The sequence below is a fragment of the Patiria miniata genome, unplaced genomic scaffold (genome assembly GCF_015706575.1).
Source record: "Patiria miniata isolate m_02_andy unplaced genomic scaffold, ASM1570657v1 HiC_scaffold_8, whole genome shotgun sequence".
NCBI lineage: Eukaryota > Metazoa > Echinodermata > Asteroidea > Valvatida > Asterinidae > Patiria > Patiria miniata.
This window is the reverse complement of record NW_024037075.1, coordinates 5297672-5316285: the sequence shown is the minus strand read 5'-3', so window position 1 is coordinate 5316285 and position 18614 is coordinate 5297672. Positions and strand designations below refer to the sequence as shown.

At 42.4% G+C, this 18614-nt stretch overlaps 1 protein-coding gene across 1 annotated transcript in view; it reads left to right on the top strand.

Moving 5' to 3' along the window:
• LOC119719797 (twist-related protein-like) overlaps positions 1 to 7147 on the top strand; it is a 45155-nt gene extending 38008 nt beyond the window's left edge. The window contains exon 3 of the mRNA XM_038189289.1: positions 4495 to 7147. The gene's annotated coding sequence lies outside the window, so the exon portion shown is untranslated. The remainder of the gene's footprint in view (positions 1 to 4494) is intronic.
• Positions 7148 to 18614: the final 11467 nt, after the last annotated feature.

Genomic DNA, 18614 nt, shown 5'->3' with positions numbered 1-18614 from the left:
GTAGGGAGTAGAGTAACTCAACTTGAGGGAATTACAGAGTGGAGATATAGGCTATCGATTACCAACTAAAATGAATGGCTCTTCGTGGCACTGGTAAAACATAGGCAGATCATGGAGGCTACCTCCATGGGCAGATCGACTGCAATTTTGTAAGGAGTTACTTTCCAGTAAACTCATTCAGGTAAAATTAAAGGCTGCATCCCTTTTTCGTGATCCCTTATCATGGCCTAGGACTGCAGGTTTTTTTTCTGGCATCCTAACTTGAGGCTTGATGCCTGGTCGTATGGCATAAACTGGTTTATTGCTTTTAACCAGCGCTCCGTGAACAAAGACAGTTTAGGAGAGTGCCAACTAGTGGGTCTGAATGATCAGCTCAGTTGGTAGAGCGCCCGTGCAGTGTCCCGAAGGTCGCACGTTCAACTCCCGTCCAAGTCCAATTCTCATGTTGCTTGAAAAATAATCTGGATTGATTGATATCGTTTGAAATTTGTTGCAAGTTCAAGCCCTTTGGTCAATGTGTACATTATACTATTATAATGTGTACATTATACCTGGTTTATGTGCCATATGGCAATAAGTAGGTGAATCCGTTCAGGCGAAACGATATTCAATCCAATCACAAGAAAACTGCACCCCGCAATTCCCATTGTAACTCCTATTGAAATTACCTCAACAGCTCCTCGTGTAAAACACTGTCAGAATTGTGTGCCATGTGGTAATTATTGTGAATCCACACATCAATAATCGATCGAACAGCAAGAAATCTGTCTCCCATTCCCTAACATTGGTATCTCAATAATATCGCCGAAGGTAATTGGAATTTTATGGCATAAATGGTCATAATGTGAATCTTTACAGTGACTCTGTGGATAACCAATCAAAATAAAAGAAATGTGCGACCGCTTTCTCGTCCTTGGTATAACTCATAGCATGATAGCAATGATAGGCTGTTGCCCAAGGGGTCGTTATCCTCTATCCTTACGGCGGTATTTCCGATTACCGATGTAGACAGCTATAATGAGCATCCCGCCGAGAAAAATGTTTGACTGAATACTGGCTGGAACTCGAAGCACGCCGTGTGCAGTATATACAGTGGCAAAGCAGTGCTCAGTTTCCCCCGTGACAAGTTTGTGTTCACCGAGATAACGGCAGGCGCGCAGATTTTGCTCCAATTGACCAGTCTAAGATTAAAGTGCTTAGCATTGCCTTAAATTGTGGTTGGCTTTGATCTGATTTTAATAAACAAATATTTTCTCAAATTAGGATAGTTCTGTGCTAGTGAGCTCTGCGTACGATATTAGCCCCACGTTCTCGGCAATGTTTCTTTTGTTGGCGTATCTTCAATTGTATGGATACAAATTAATCAGACTCTTAGCATATCAAATTGTATAATTTTTAAGGTGTAGTTTCTTTTAAACTTAATTTCGATTCTCGCCACAGAGCCACTTGCTTCTTTATCCCTTTTTTCGAAAGCTGGCAGTAGCCATGACATTGTTTCCTCCTACTATGTCTCTCAAAAGTTTGACACATAACGAGCTATTGCCTAATTTTATTAAAATTGGAAAGGAAGTTTTCAAAAGTTGAGCAGGGTTTGTCAGTAATACATTGCTGCTATCTGATTGGTTCGTATTTAAAAGGAGTTGCTGCCCAATGTTCGAGGTTCTTTTCTCAGTTCCTGCTGGTCTTAAAAACAAAGAGAAACAATGATAGCACGAACAAATCTTGTTCCACTTCTATTTAACCAGATGTGTTCGTTCAGCCAATCAGAGCTCTCGTTCGTCATAAATCCAATCAGAGAAAGATCTCATGTTATTGCACGTCTGTGTATAACTATCATTCTACAAACATCCCAAAAGCATTCATTGGTCTGGGGAAAATGGAGCGAAATAGAGACATAAATTCAACTCGGTCTCCATCATGTCACCATGTGTGTGTTCCGCAACAACGTGATTTACGGGTTACATTAAAAAGCACCGCCGACCATGTGACAAAAGTCTTTGAGCTGGGACGCTGTGTGCTTTTCCTCGCAAAATTGATATTTCGCAAATTATTTCAGAATTCCCCGCGGTTCGTTGCAATTTACCTGTTCCTGTTGGTTTATTGAACGGTATGTTTTCATCCCCTTTCCAAATGAGGCCGCAGATTGGGGAAAGTTCTCATGAGGGACCCAGTTCAAAGTCAGCGTACTTTTTGTCTCTCCCGACGAAGCGAACGCTGGAAATTTATTGCCCTTTCGAAAGACGGTTCCCCTTTTATTTGTGATAACTGCCGCGCATTACGGGAGGTCAGAGGGTAATTGGTTTTCTTCTGCCGATTTATAACCTGATTAGCTATTGGTTCAGTCATCAATCAACTCTCCAGCCGGGCGCGCGTGGGCCAATCACGTACCGCGTCGCTTACATTTTCTATTAAGTCTGTCGAGGGGCGGTTCCATTGGATTGGAACGGGGGGGGTGACCCGGTTATTTTCCATGGTAGAGTTAAACGACACAAGTAGTTTCAGTGATAATTAACATTATATCTTAATTTTGGAATGCGGTCAGGATTTGTTGATGGAAATGCTGGAAAATTTCTTCCCGACTTGTGCGTTAAAATCGCTAGGATTTGGAATCTGTGCCCAGAAAGTAGTCAAAGTACATGTATATAAATATGAAAATAGTTCGCAGTTACTTAGGTTTTGAATTGATACAACCCATGCAATCGTTGTTTTGAGTCCACGCTGACTACACACACGCCTGGTCAACATCACGCCCCTTTCCTGTACAACTCTGAAATCGCGTCATGGTCGTAAATTACAAAATGGTTTTTCAAAAAATAGGTAAAGTCCTGGTTGTTTTTTCTAAAGAAAGGGTAAAGGAAATGAGTTGAAGTCTCCGGTGAGATTTCCTCTGGTTTGATTTACTCACTCAGTCTGGAAAATACCGTGATTTATTTCTGGTTTTTGTGATTCGATGGTGGACGGGTACTGGAAGATAAGAAGGGTACTTCTTAGGGTGGAGAGGGGCGTGACATCACACTTTGACATCACATCTTGTTAGTGTGAACTTCCTTATGAGTGATATAAAACGTATTGAGTGTCTTTAGACATGTAAGGCATGAAGTAGTTCATCGTTATTACTTCGGGTTTTTGCTATTCGGAACTGACCCCACTGAAACTCTTAAATCATTGTAAAAAAATACATAATATCAGTAACACGGTACGGAATACACGACACAGGCAAAGTACTATAGCTCCTAAATTATAACACAGAAAATGAAAATCGGAATTATTTCAGTTTTGAATGCATTCAATAAATTCTTGAAAGGGTGGCAGGGATGCAGTGAGTCCATCACAAGTTCAGTCACAAGTAAATCACAAGTCCAGTCACAAGTAAAAGAAGCTGAACAATAACAAAGGAATGCCTTTGTCAAAGCCATTTAAATAGCTTGCGAGTGAAATAAGCTATTTGCGAGCTAAATTTGAATAAAATCTACAACGCTGACTTAATCCAATGCTTTTTTGCACGTTTTAACTTTGCATTCTCCCGACCAAAGAGACTGTTACTATATCACGTGATTCGGGACAAGCCTTATGCTAGCAACCCCCAGCTCCGAAATGGTCTGGTGTCTTTGTGCCATTCTCACCCATTGCGAACAATGTATTGGTGCTGAGCGTCTGTTACGTAACTATGCAAGAGCTTGCCCCGAATCATGTGATTAGCAACATTATCTTGGGTCTGGAGAATTCAAAGTTAAAATGTGCCAAGCATTCTGAGCAAGTCAGTGTATCAGAAATTTTTCAAATTAAATCCCAAAGGGCATAAGTCACTCGCAAATGCCTTACTGAGACCGGAGGACTTGTGATGGACCTGCAGGGACTCGATGGGCTTGACTACATCCCTGAGGGGTGGGTTACTAAAAACTCCCCTCCTCTCTTCCGGAAATTGCCCTGATTCCGAGGTTGACCCAATCAGGGTTGTACTCAATTACAAGTCAATCACAAGTCAATCACAAGTCAATCACAAGTCATCACAAGTCAATCACAAGTCATCCAGACTCGAGACAAGTGACAAGCCGTTCTAATCGATTCTGACAATGTCATTCCTCCATCATTGTTCACGCCCTGTTACGTCTGATCTGATTTGTGCACTGACTCGGGACTTCGCTGGTCATAATTCACTTGTGCTTGACTCAAAAGTAATTGAATCTCTCCCGCGAATAAGCGTCAAAGGTAATGAGGCGAATGCACGCCTTTTGATTTCGTGGCGATCAAGTCCAATAATAAGGTGCAATTATAAATCTGCAATAGAGGAAACCCAAATTGGCACTGAAACCGTGGCTCTCAGTGCTAAGCCATTGTATGAATTGAGGACCTTTTCTCTTTTCAACCCTCTCAACAAATGACAGCACTAGGCCCTCGGCTTCAGAGCCAACTACTACATTTTGGAGTTCTTTTGATGACATTTGCTTCATTTCACAGATTTACTGAATGTTTCTGTACCTGTTTTGTTCACAGATGACGGACATAACTTAAAGACAACGCCGATCAACTGTTTCACGACGGGCCGACAAAGGAGGGAGAGTGTCTGAGCTCAACAACTCACTTTTTCTGGTCCGTCTTTGGACTCCTGCAGCTGCATGGGATGAACAGTGACTTGCGACTTATAAACCTGGTGTACGACAGAGGGAAGAGGCGGGGACAAGACTGGTATAAAGGACTTCCAAAACCGATGGAGGAGAGGTATGAAATGTCCTTGGAAAGTGGCCAATAACGTCAACTTCTTGACGAGGACAAGTGGTCACTGTTTCAAACATTTCTAATGTGAGAGCGCGGTACTGTAAACCATGTGTACAATTGGAATTGAGGATCGGCAATGCAATGAAACATCAGGATTACAGACTCCATGATTTAGCGGAAGGTCACTCACTGTGGTGCCAGACTTCCACCCGACAATGATTTAGCTGTTAACCGCCCACGGCTTATTGCCAACTTCGAATCTCACCCAAGTTGGAATTTGTTAGACGTGTTCACCTGTACACTTGGTCTGCAAACACCAAATGGGTGCGGACGTTTCGCAAACTGGACCTAGCTCACTCTGCCGCAAATTGGATTCATGCTTACCCTCCGCGCTTGGACAACGGTAATTCATGATTGAAAGTTTCGGACTGTACTTACCGCCGGGGCCATGCAAGATGCACTGGACGAGATTGCAAGGGAAAGACTATGCAAATTGGACTGGTTTCCCCTCGTATATAGTGTTTTCTCTATGGACTTGTACAGTGTCTGTTCAGCAATAATTTATAAACAAAAAACATTTTAAAGAATATTTGAAGGATAGTTTTTTTCCACAGATGGCATGCCTACTGCGATTTCTGCTCGCCATGCAATAAAGCGTTTGAAGCCACTTTTTATGCTGTTTTTAAAAAAATCTTCGTGCGTATTGTTGAAACAAAAACAATGTACTTTTTTTCTATTTAAGAACCGAGTTTGTCTTGATGTTTATAAGTTGTGACTTTTTAACTGTTAACACTGAGGTTCTGTCTATCTGTTTTCTACCTATCACGAAAGTGGACAATAAGTCCACGGCTGTATTGTTGCTTTTTTTTGGGGGGGGGGGGAGGGGGTTATTATCGACTATTCGACTTCAACCGGCGAAAGTAGATAATCGATGTATTCGAATAGTCCCAGAGTAGCGTAGTTAGTTAGAATCTGTGTTCATCCTAGGGGTCAACGAACTCTCTTCGAGGTATTCGAACTATCCTGGGGAATCAGTTTCGACTTGTTCAAGGGATCATCGTCAAATTATTTGGCTAAAATAAAGCAATGAGAATGCGAATTAATAGATTTCTCAAGAACCACCTACTTCATTCAGCTACAGTTTTACAAAGATGACAATAATGGTTTGTGAAATTAAACACAACAGTGTTTCGAAATGTTGCAAAATTCTTGTCTTACTGAGATGAACTTGTTTCATAGAGCACATTGTAGTTGTGTTAACCGATATCGTAGAAATAGAGTTGTGATCTAATTATAGGAGATTTAGATCAAATATAGCACCTTAACCCTGTGACCAAAAAAAAATTATAATAATTCCTGACCCCAAAATACATTTTGTGTTTTGATTTAGGGGGTTATTCTTTCCACTTGGAGTCTTTCAGAAAATGACTTGAGAAAAAATGACCATTTTCCTCTTGAAAATGCACCCTACCGAGACCCTGTCTTACATTTTAGGCATCACTCGTCAATCCTAGCAATCGCTGACTGGCATACAGCTTCAATCCTTATTTGCCTAAGCCTGTCAGCCTTCTGTGCGTTACTTAATTTCCATTGCGTGCATATCATTACCAACAAGGGGCGCTGATTGGCCCTTTTAAAAGTCCTAACGCCAATACCAAAACAACGGCGAACGAATTCCACGTGGAATTTGACAATCTTAACTTTTACAATTCCCAGTTTGAACTTTCTACTGCGCCATGCGTATTGCGTACGCGGCAAAAGCCAAACAGTCCTGCCTGCCATCTTTCTTTAACCAGACGTCCAATTTTATGAAGCTTGAGCAGACGAAAAAGCCAAGAAACTCTTAATTCGGCTGTTTTTCTTAGAAGAATTGTTTCAGTCTCGTATCTTTATAAAACTGGACTTCGATGGTACTCCTAAAAGTAGTTAGTTCAGTCTTCATGCAAATTGAAGTAGATTTTGTAGGGATCTTTAGATAATACCTGTTAATTCCGCCGATTCTTGAAAATGATTTTGTTGTCGACAAATAGCGAGTTCAATCTTTGCCTGTTAAAAATCAATGATCTCTTTTATGTGTGTAATAAATGACTTTCACGGCATATTATACTGTACCACTGTGACCCTTGACCCTGATTTCGTAGGCCATGAGATAGTTGTAGTGGCTGTTTCATTATTGTACGTACTTCACTGTACACAACAGTCTGAGATCATTCAAGAGGCACGAGTTAAATTCTTTAGACATCCATGGACTTCCTTTAATGTATTTTTATTCATACATTATGCAAATAGTATGCAAATTGCATGCATATTAAGTTTCTCTAGTCCTAGTAGTGATGAACCTTGCATACTGGGTCCAAGGTTGATCATGTCAATTGCTCTTCTGCTACCTGATTTATAAGGCTTCCAGTGATTTGTTTGTAAATAAATTGATTTGGGAAATATAAGAACGCTCCTCGAATGTCGCTCTGTTTGTTTGTTTGTTTGTTTGTTTGTTTACAAATGTCTCCCCAAGAAATGTCTGTGTAGCATTATAAGGGGTATACAGTACACGCCGACTTAGGATCGTGACGCTTGTAGTGCAATTTAAATAATGTAGTTCGGTATTCCAACTGCGCATGCTCACAGCAAGATTTACCGACTTCGCTTTGGGGTAAACGTAAAGATAAGAGTAACAAAGTCTGTGGCGTAATCTTAACAAATTTTACAATCATAATTTTGTCATGTAATCACAGAGAAGTTTGGGATACTGTTCGCGCAAAAGCTGGGGTATAAAAACACTGTAAAACATGGTGCAGTCCATTTTCGTATATTTGTAATCTTTGGTCGAATTTCATTGGTACCCTTTACGATTTTGCATTCGTACGGCGGATAGTTTATTTCGAAGAAAGAAAATCGTGAAATTTCGATGTCTGCAAGAGCAGTTGGAATCCTGAATTTGTCTAACATTTCAAAAGTACTAATCGGGACGATCTGGGGCGGGTTCACTTAAACCTTCACCGGTGCAAGAAGATTTGAATATTCATGAAGCACATGTGCTGAAATACGCGTAGCAACAGCAACTGGGACAGGTTCATACCGAGAACCATCACAAGGTGTTTTGTACAATTTCCCGCCAACCCAGGGCCGGTTCTGGGAGATCACTTTTGACAACATGACGGCAACATAGTCCCATTTTCCCACGAGGTGCAGCGCGCATGAATGACACCCTTCCGCCGTGTTAGCCCCTGGGACTCACCGCTGCTTCTCCCCTGATACATTGTTCGCTGGCAAACATCTCACATCGTACATGGTTTTGTCCTACTTATATGACTGTTCCAATTTAGAAGTTTACAACTCCTACAGCAGTAACACTCGTTGATTGTTGGTCCTTGACTATGCCCTGACATCTACCGTCAGACTAGACTTGATATGAGTCGTATAATCAACCAGTCCATGCGCGAGACACGTCTATCACCAACGAATGGTAAACTTGTGCCTGATGTAACTTGCGCTCGCAATTCCTTGCAGCTGAAACAATTAGCAACCACTAGCTCGACTTACACACAAGTCTAATAGGCGTCGTATTTTGCTCATCACTTTGGCCAATGAACTTGTCATATTTTGCGGTAAGCGCTATTGAAAACACATTCAGGGCGAGCACTTTATATTATAGCATGATATAACAACATTTCCGCGGTGGAGCGTCTGCACACAATCACATACTATCACCTGCGACAACTCAGGGGAAACAGATACAAGTACACAAAAGGCTATTCTGACGTCATCGGAACTTCTGAGCCCAGAGTGAATTGTGCCCGCTATAGCGGCCAAATTGCGCATACCGAGACACCTAATGGTGAACTTCACTCACTGAAAACTTTCTGCTACGGTGTAACGAGCGCCCTCACCAGGCCGTGCACAAATCCGATGAGATGAATTCGAGCCGCTTCCACACTCGTCTTGCGTTAAAGGTGTGCGTCTCCAATTCGCAGAACCTAAACTACCGTTGCATATTACATTTCAAAGTGGCAGTTCCTTCAACACGATGTTCTGGGACCTTTAAGAGAAAAGATTGTAGTGGCTTTCTGACTATTTAAGATAATTCCTGACTTTTCATAACCTGTGAGTGGAGTGGGAGACAAAAGATTTTGCGGTGACAGTGTTTGAGGATTGACCCCACAAACAATACCTTAAAATAATGAACTTGCATGGAATTGGGGCTTGAGTAAGTACACCACGCCCACAAAATTCACCCATGTTATTAAGAACCGCCTATGGCTATAAAACATGAACCGTTTCCAAACGATACATACCACCCAGCGATTCTTGTGCCATAAAACCGTGCATGCTATATTGTATTCAACCTCGACCTCTTGATCCAAATACCAAATTGTAATCCACGAACATTATACCATAACTTGCTGCAACACCTGCCGATTGATAAATCAACTCGCACTCTGGGAAAGAGAACAAGGTCTTCATCGCCTTGGTATCGCTGTAATTACAAAGTATTTGAAATGGCCGGCCTTTGTGGACAAAGTGTCTACGCCAACTGGGTGATATATAGTCGGCAGTCGACTGGGTCCCGTTCATAATCCTCCCGTGCAAATTTATGAGGATATATTGCGAGTTCACCTACGGTACTAGGGTATCTGGCGGTGTTGCACTAATCTTCGAGTGCATTATACAATGCTAGTCTTCCATTACCTTTTACGAACTCTATTGTAGTTTAAGCAGTCCTATTTTTATTGCTGCGCATGCGTTTCAATACGGGCGATTCACAATAGTGCGCCTCCAAGAGTTTGCAACGCGTTGGCCAATCACAATGCGCGAAATCAGTCGACCTTTTCCAAACGCGCATTAGGTCGACCGATTTTGCGCATTGTAATTGGCCAATGCGTTGCAAACTCTTGGAGGCGCACTATTGTGAAACGACCGTATTAACTAGCATGTTAATGGTTATGCGTGCATAAAACCAGATTTTTTTTTCGGAGGCTACTCCGAATCATTTACGTCATTCCCCTATATCATTTTCATTGTTTAAAGCGGAATGATTTTTTTGTAAGATGATTCTAACGCCAGAGTAAATCTGCTAAAAGAATCGTTTGAACAAAACAAAAAAATATCTTTGCCAATAAAAATGCAGTGTATATACACTGTTCTTCAAAAAGTGACCGGTTATTACACGAGTTTGCACGCATTCTTATTTCAATCGTGATGATAAAGATTTATGTGGAAAAACTGACTGGAACGGCTGTCATTGCTGCGAAGTTCAAAACACGCAGTTGCTTGTTTCTGTGTTTTAGATCATTTCTATATAAAACCTGGTCAAAAAACTCAGTGATGAGTTCGACTTTAAAGCCTAAGCACTTGGTCTCAGGGAACGTGATCTTCGCAGCCGGGCCGCAAAAGGCGGAGGAGAGGTGTGACATTCCGCGCTAGGCGAACACGGAAGATCAAAAGCCCCAGAGCCCGCCATCTTGACGAATCCTCACGGTGAAATGTGAAGAGATATCTTGAATTTCAAACTCGCGGGGCCCGACACCAGCCTTCGATTGCTTTGTGACACCTATCTGTCACACGTGGGGAACCCTTGGCCTGCTTGTTGTGACAGTGATATGTTGTAATGACAAAAGCATGCAGACAAAATGACAAAACCACACCGATCAGGAAAGTAGTGTTAAGAGTCCCTCTATAACTTAGAATTTTCAAAATCTCGGTTTTGTCTATGACTCCTGCTTACCTTTGACTCCTGAAGAATAATTAAGTGTCCTCACCAAATAGAAAACAACTCTATAGCTACCATTGACTTGTGATGTTCTTGAAACGGGAGATTGAGCCGGAGCCCCCAAATCTCCTTGAGACGAACCCGGAGACGGAACCTAATTTGGAAAAAGGCTGCAGTGTAATTGGCTTGCGTGATGAAATGAAAAGGTGATCGTGACCACATCGAACAAAACGAGGCTTTCGAGTAATTGGTTTTTCACATGAGTAGAAGAGCATACTCATCTGCTATTCATTATGACTTATCCCTCAGTTTGACATACTGATAAAAATATGGAAATAATGAGGTTGAAAACGTTGAACGTTTCTGTGATTTCAGTTGAAAATGAGAAGAAAAAAACTGCGACAATCCAAGCCAAGAAACTAATTATGAGTGACATGTCCTGCAACTGTCAAAATTCCGGATGTTTCCGCCATCATATTACCGAGTTGACACAAGGGTAATGAACGCTAAGGTGAAGAAGTGTCCTGTATAAGGAGGCCATTAACGGACAAAATAACCTTGAATTGCGCCACAATAGAACCAGTAAGTCGTTCACCAGGCTCTGGGCTCACTTCCGATTTGTAAGTACCAATTATGGGCCTTGGTGTCCCCCACTTAGTTCAGTCCCAAGTCCACGCGTCGGTAATCAGACGGGTGGCGGAGGTGGGGTGAGGGTAGGGGTGGGGGAAGACTGTGACCCCCTTTAGTTATAGGACGGGCCACATTGCCAAGGCTGAAGGACTTTACCGGATGTTCAAAATGAACAAATTAAAAAAACCTTGGGTCACGTCCAAGTTTGGGGTTCATTCAGATCCAGTGAGAGGGGACGTGGAAAGTCTGGAATTCTGCAGCGTGATCATAATAGGCCATTTTGGGGGTTTAAACAGACATGTACCCAAGGTTACCCACGTACGTTTGTGTGAAGATGCAATTCAAAAAAATTGTCTTTTACAATCTTTCATATTTTGATTTTAGTAAAGTTAAGTATATTTAAGGTTCTTAACTTCTTAATTAAAAGTATTTTTTTCTGTATTATTTGTAACCAGAAAATGTTATTCGAGTACATTTTAAGTAATATATTTCCCAATGGTGTAAAAAAAAGTTTATATTTTGATAAATGTTGGGAAAGATGTTGAACTGTATACACTTGCCCATTCCCACCCCCATTTCATATAGGCTGTACTGCTAAATCCAAGTACAACATAAAACCTGCGAATTGGAACAAGCAACAACCGATTCCCCCGTGTTCCACGGCTCTTATTAGACTTGGTACGATAGGCAATAAAATTCATGGTCCAATGGCTGAGTGAAATCATCCCTTTTACAGCAGCCATAATTTGTGTTCCTTCAAGGTCAGTGACACACTACAAAAGCAAAAACTGCCGTCTTCTTCCAGTGTGGTCTTCGTTTGGTTCACTGACCATTTTTGGACATTGACTGCGGCCATAAAACCCAAAATAATCATATTACTTGGTACTATTGAGAGTTTATCCTTGAGTTTGACACATAATGCAGTTTCACGCGCTCCGGTATTGGCTAATAAATTACCACAAGATCCAAACACCGTCCCATATCTGTCACTGTGTTGTCCGTGTCTCCCACTCACCGCGAGAACTACAAACCTGTGAGCGAGCAAGGACGGGCCAGCTCACGGGAGAAGGCAAGGGGAGTTAGCACCCAGCTAGACAGATCTGCTTGTTTTCACAGGGTGCCCGGCGTTTATTTCCCCAAAGTTCATTAACGGGGTTTGTGTATGCAAACAGACTGTCACCGGGGACGCTGTGATGATGTTACCGGGAGCTCTGTACGGGTTGGTTTCTGCGGCTTCACGGTGAGCTCTTCGCCTTGACCGTGTTTTTGCCAGAGAGTTGCCGAGACTCGAACCTGACAGAGAATAATACACAATATTGAATACTGGGTACTGGCTGCGAATCTTGTTTCTTTAACACAACAGGAGATGGGTTGAGGAAGGACCTCGTATAGAACCATGATAAATGACAAGTTTTGCATTCAGAGACATTGTTGAATCAGTTTCGGCCGGTGTACGATAACAATTCATAAATCTGATCACCGCGGGAGTGGGGCGAAATAAGCTAGTAATAACGAAATAACGGCAGGACATTTATGATTTACCGCCGCTACATGTAGGGTAATAGGCAATCTATTGGCAGGCAGTGCCAAACAGAATTCGGTAGTCTAAATAAATACATTTTTTATTGGGATTGCGCTGAGCATAACGAGCAGAGAAGATAAAACAGTCGCGATGACAACACAAGGTGGCGCTGTTTATTCCTGAATGAGGCTCGTTCGATATCTATTATAATGGGCACTGTGGATGAGTGGTACGCTTGCCTGCGCGAGCCTCATTAGGATATCAAAAGAATTAGACAACGAAATAACTGAACTGTTGAGAACTTTAATTTTTAACCTGAATAGGTAACAGCCCCTATGCACACTTTCAAGACAACTTATTTTTCCACTGAACTTCCAGTGACTATAGACATACACAAGGGGAAACATGAAAAGTTCTGAAGATACGAACTGAAAATCGTACCGCTCAATTTCTTTTCTTTTTTTCCTGCAAGACCAAACAAAAGGAAACTGCCCAGCAGTGTTGTAGTCGAGTACTTTTTTCCGAGTACCGAGTACTGCCGAGTACTTAGGTTGCCGAGTACGAGTACTTGTACCCCCGAGTACAAGAACGGGTCTCCGAGTACGAGTACTTGTACTTCCGAGCACGAGTACGAGTACTTGTACTCCCAAGTACGAGTACGAGTACTCACTTTTCCGAATACGGCCATACGGCAAATGGTTCATTGTGCGTAATTGGACCAGGCCCAGTCGGACCGATATACAGACCCACTCACGGCTAGCCGTTAAGTCCGGACTTGCACAGAGGAAAATCAGGAAATCTCGATTTCTCCACAAGCCAATCAATCATTTCAAACTGAAAGTATCGATAAAATAAGGCCATGGTAAGTGAAGCTATAACATTTGTTCCCGCCGAGTACTGCTATTCCAGTACGAGTACTTTAATGATCGAGTACAATTTCGACATGTCGAGTACGAGTACTTTGCTGCCCGAGTACGAGTACCGTCATTTTGAGTTCGAGTACTTTGACATTCGAGTACGAGTACGAATACGTCAACACGGCTGCCCAGGCCCTCTAGGTACAGTAGGGCACCAGAATACCCACAAAAATGAAGGTTCAGATTTTAACAGAATTATCGACGAACTTCAGATGTAGGCTTTGCATTTGGTATTAACGAACAAGATGTGCCTACGTTTAATCCCCTTTCGGAATCATATACATTGAACATCCAGCCCCATGAAATGTGAATGCTACTCTATATATACAGATTGTGAATACAAAATTTAATAACACCAAAAAATACTGAGTTTATGATGAGAGAGAAAAAAAATCTCGGTCAATGACTTGGAGTTGATTGACGGAACGGGACGCGGGGGCAAGGCCGGGCACTGAGACGTGGCCGGAAAAAAAATCTGCAACACTATGGAAATCATTGATCCAAACTGATGAAGTTGCGGGAATGTACTGTATGCTTTTTGAGCGTGAAGTCTGTTTTGGGCCGGACGAGACGGGAGGGGGGGGGGGGTGTGGATTAGAAAAGCTTTTCTGTTCTCCCCTTTTTCCAGGGTTTTGGAAGCTCAAGCCCCCCATCCCCGGCCCTCCGGAACTGGAATCACAAGCACATGCAAGACTTTCATTTTAATGAAAAATGAGTATTAACCAAATCAACAACTTTTGGGGGTAAATTTTGTTTCCCTGCATTTCCGATTCCTGACAGGCTCAGGATAAAGCGGGCACAGAGCGTGGGCTGATGGGGAGAATCTTCGCGATAGTCCCCCGGCCGATGATGAGCCGCGCGCGGAGGCGGTTCAATTCCCCGCGGACTCGGTGTCGGTACACCGCAATTACCACGACCGCTATAATAGCTAGCTGCAGCTGACGCGGATTTAGTATACCGGGGGATGAATATTGCAGATTCCGCCCGGGCCGGTAGCGTCATTTCGACCCGCCAGAGGTTCAAGGGCGACCGCTGCGACGGTAATCGAACTCGGAAGAAGGGGGAAAAAGTCAAACTATGGGTACGAAATGAGAGAAGCTCTCTCCTTTTTATCCCCTTTTATCTAACACATCTGTCATCGGCACAGTTGTTGCTCATTTATTGCGAGAGTTTTTTTCGAGATGAATTTAGAGTTTCTTGGTCTGGGTATTACGCTGGCCTAATGGTTATGACTTTGACACACTTTGGGGATTGAGTTTACGAAGACCGGATTGAAGCCGACATTGTTTTGACAATATGTCAGTCTGTGTCTACCAAGCCTCCTATAAGCCCTCAGAATGAGCCTACAAGACGATCTCTACTTCAAGGACATACACCTATTTTATATGAAGTTTGCTTATCATATATAGTTACTTTTCAGGTCTTCACAAAAAGCAGCCAAAAAAGGTCACAATCTGCCACGATAAAGTCCTCAGTAGAACAGACGGTATTATAGTTTCGTCAAACTGCACTTAATATCACATTGAAGAGAGAATGAGTTCTAAACGACACTTTAAAGGAGACCCGATAAATACAGTAACAGACGGTCCAGCAGCACACAATTAATTTTTTCTGTAAATCAATGTTCTATATATTTCGAGAGGCATGACGGGACGAGCCAAACCCGTAGGCGGCCTCATGAACTCACTACGTGTATACAAGGGAATTTACTGATTGCGAGAAACAAAAAAAACGAAGGAAATTGATATTCAATGCCAGATAACATGCACGGTCTATGAAATAAACCTTTGTACAGCAAAGGTATACGACATGCACGCATATTTGGCGATTCATAATTATGCAAAACAAGACTGCGTCTTGACCTCCAGATTCTGACAATTCAGCGGGCGCCTTCTATCGGGTCACGGTAACCCGTTGTTGTATTACAAAAACATGGTAGTCAAAATTGACCAATCAACAGCTTAGTCCATATTTCTGAAGTCGACTCCCATTGGCTTGCGCGGCGGAGTCGCATAAAATTGGTATTGCTCAGATATATCAGACGTTGTTTACGGAGAGGGCTCGGTGGACAACGGGTGAGAATCGGACAATACGGAGAATGTGCGGCTACGAAAAAAAATGGATTTGATGAATACTGCAATAAACCCATGGTTTCAACAAAATGTGTTATCTGGACCGGCACAAGTCAAACATAAGTCAAGTCGTTAGCTTTTCAAAAGAAATCACCGGGCAAATTAATGTATTGAGAACGGCTTTATGAATATTTTTAAATATTATGATATACTTTTGACTGGACTTGCGAAGATGGACTGTGCATTCAAATCAGGAGTCTATCTCGAAAATCCCAGATAAAATATGTGGAGAAATTGTACATTTAATTGTTCATTTCACTTGAAAATATGGCCAGATGTGGCATTACGGAAAAGGTTGTCCTATGACAATTTCCTGCACTAGCCATATGCGTGTAAATCTCCCTTATACCCAAAACTAAAATTTCACAAACAAGAAGTCCGCGTCATTCGAGCTGACAAATCGTATTAAGGCGCCCGAAATTGGCGGGCGGGCGGGCCAGAAAGGGTCGCAAATAAATTTACACAATTTTTTTTATTAAATTACCTCAGCATGTCTGGTGTCTTGATGAAGATGAATTGGGGGAGGCGGCTGGACACGCTTCTGGGCGGGAAGCGAACGCCGTGTTGCATTACCGCCAAACTGCCCCAGTATTGCCAAGCAAAAATGCATTTTCACGCCGCTGAAAATATAAAGGCACGAAGCAGCACAAACTTGGTTTTTAGTAAAGTTAGCTAACTGTAGTTTTTGGGAGTTTCATCTAAGTAAAGTCAAGTACATAAGGTCGTCGTGAAAGTCTCGGGGACAAAGATGTGATTGGGTGATAGAATTGGTGTCCGCACGTAAGCTCATGTTGCTATTTGCGCATGACTGGTATCCTGCGGCCGCCATATTGGAATCAGAGGTGCTGGCTAAGTTCAACACTTATTTCGAAATTAGGCCGGCATCATCTCTAAAAAGAGAAGGAGTGTTTCATATGACACAATATCCAAAAATCTGACTCTATTGATTCATATCCCGAAGCACCTAAGCCGAAAATCCGATGTATGGGACGCGTTCGGTTAACACGGGACTTGTCTTTCAGGTAGGGTCTTATCACCGATAATCATGGGGGCTCACGGGCCCCTCACCCCGGGGCCTTATGAAGCACTGGCACGTTTTCGTCACCTTCTACTCGTACTTCTGGATCTCCGCGTCAGAAACGTCACCGAAAAATACTCACGTCAGTGCTGCAGTATCAGTTACTTAGACTGAGTTTAGGGATTCAACATGCAAAATAACTGTCTCTAAAAAGAAATTTTGTTTAAAGGGAACTATCTTTTTAAGACAATTTTTAAAAAAGAAATTTTGTTTGAAGAGAACTATCTTTTCAAGAGAGTCACTTCGCGTGGAATATCTGCAATTTTCAAATTGTACTTTTTTCATTTTTCATAGCCTCAGATCTCAGTATGATATTTTTTCTCAATATAGCTGCGAGAATGGGAACCTCAAACTTATCTAGATACAAAAATCTAAAACTCTACTTTGGACTTTAGTAAAAAAATAAATAAAGTTTCTGAAAAGGCATTGATCCTTTGCTTACGTTTATCTGAAACCAATATGTAGGCTTATGGCTGCCAAAAAAAATGTACTTGTGTTTATGCTTTAGGCTCGTACGTGTGCAAGGGGGCGATATAGAGAGTGTCCTTGGGACAGATTCAGTGACAGTCTGGGTTATTGGCAAAGAGGACTAGGGTTGGGTTAGGGTGGGACAGGACAGGGAAATGAGAAGAAATAGGTTCGGGGGAAGGAGACATTCAACCTATTTCTGGCCAAAAAAAAGGTTCTCAAGTGCATAGTCTGGAGTCCTTCAGAGAGGCGTGTCTCTTGGGGGAGGGGTAGGCAAACAACATTTTGTAAACACCATTTTGTAAAAAAAAAAAAAGGAAGATACGTCATTGTCGGTTAAATTAAAAGTTATCTCTTTCGGTGATATACGTTATTGGTTTCGGAAACAAATTTGAATAGACTTGAATCGGGCTACACAGCGCCTCCCCGGTTTTATGAAGATGTGAACTCGGCATAATAGGTAATAAACTCTTGAATCAAGCCTACACATTTCTATATGGAGAAGTTTGAGGCCTATTTTGTTAGTTCGAAGGGAGGTAGAGAGGGGTTGGGGGTTGGGAGGGACAGTTCGACTCCACCCACTGCCTCCCGGCTACATGAACCTCTGCTTTAGCTTGTAACTGTCAAGCCTCGGCAAGTCTTCAGAGAGGCTGACAACATTTTGCCCGGCGCAGGTCCAGCCCCTTGGCGTAGAAAATCAGTCATGCATGGGCAACATCCCAAGGGTGTCTGTCAGACATTTTTCTTTCCAATTTTGACATTTCGCACACCCTCCTCCGTTCTCCAGACTGTTAAAACCCTTTTGCTTTCGTTCACGTTCTAGCTTTGTGTGGTTCAACCTGAAATCAAAGATGGCGTCAGAGAAAGGAATGGCACAATATGATCTCAAGAGGGCGCCCTCTGACCTAACTGCTGATGCGCATCTCACGGCTTAGGGAGAAGTCGAGTAAAGTGACTTGCCTAACGGACACTAACCCATCGACACCAACGACTAGATTCTAACTTGATCGACGCATACATCCACACAACATTGGACACGCCTCAAAGAATATTAGAACAACTTCAAAAAGTACCATTCGATGACAACATTGTGCAGTGCTACAGCCTCTTTAAGAGTCACTCCTGAGTCCTTTAGTTCTGTAGACTTGTTCTTTCCTCCTTTGTTTAGCAATGGCTCTGCCACTTGCACTCCTAGAAAGACGGAAGGGTAGTGTAGGCCCGGCTCGGGAAGTAAAGGTAAAACCACAGCGGGCACATGGGAGCGGAAACCATTCAGGGCAAGTTTTAAAACGGCCGGATGTTTTCATGAGTAATGATTTCTTTTTACGGCTATATAAAAGACAGACTCCAGAATTGGGTTGAACACAACACGTACGAGTACTTCCATCATAAATAGTTTGTTTCTTTCTCGATTCTTCAGGTTCAGTTGACTTCACTTGTCCCT